We start from the raw sequence: 884 nt of genomic DNA, 5'->3' as shown, positions 1-884 counted from the left end.
GATGTGTCCGTACGTATGCCTTTGTTTGATTTTTAGCAGGCGTGTAAGAAAGAATGTATGTGTGTACATGTGCGATTGTGTGATCTGCTTGCCTATATACGCTCATATATATCAATATTAATAATCCGATCCACTTATACAAAAAACACTCCAATGCTAATATACTAATACATTAATAGCCTAGGACAGACCGTGCAGAAAAAAGAGGGAAAAAATTATAGAGAGAAACAGCCACAGAATCTGTTTCATATTCCACGCTCTCTCCACTAAAACTCCAATATATTTCATCCCACTGAAATATAGGTCTCCCGAGTGAATAACATACCCCCCATCCCCTTCGCCCCACTTTATAACGCCCACCCGCTAACTTTCTCTATGTACATCCCCACTATATTTCCGCCTCCTCTTTCTCCCATTCTTTACTCTCTCCCATCCTCTTTATACCTATCTACACTTCCACCCTCTCTTTTCTCTTTCCTTCACTTCTTACCTTTCTCTCCCATCTTTACCCTCCCGTTAATCATCTCTCCCCACCCCCTTCCCATCCCATCCTCCCTCCCTCCCTCCCTGTCTCTGTCTCCATCAACCCCCACTATTTTCTCTCTCCTTCTCCCCTCTAACCTCCACTAACCTCCCTCCTCTCCTCTCCCATCCCCAGCAACCTCACCATCCTCCTTCCTTTCCACCCCCCCTCCATCCCCACCAACCAACCCCCTTCCCCATCTCCTCTCCCATCCCCACCAACCCCACCACCCTCCCTTCCTCTCTCCTCTACATCCCCACCATAAGCACAACTACCGAGAACGATGAATAGATCCTCTCCCAAAAGCTTAGCTCTTGATGATGGTAGCTTTATGCATCACTGATTTCTTCGGTTTGTTACT

The sequence above is a fragment of the Penaeus monodon genome, chromosome 19, assembly GCF_015228065.2.
Source record: "Penaeus monodon isolate SGIC_2016 chromosome 19, NSTDA_Pmon_1, whole genome shotgun sequence".
In the NCBI taxonomy this organism is placed as follows: domain Eukaryota; kingdom Metazoa; phylum Arthropoda; class Malacostraca; order Decapoda; family Penaeidae; genus Penaeus; species Penaeus monodon.
Note: the sequence above shows the minus strand (reverse complement) of the source record.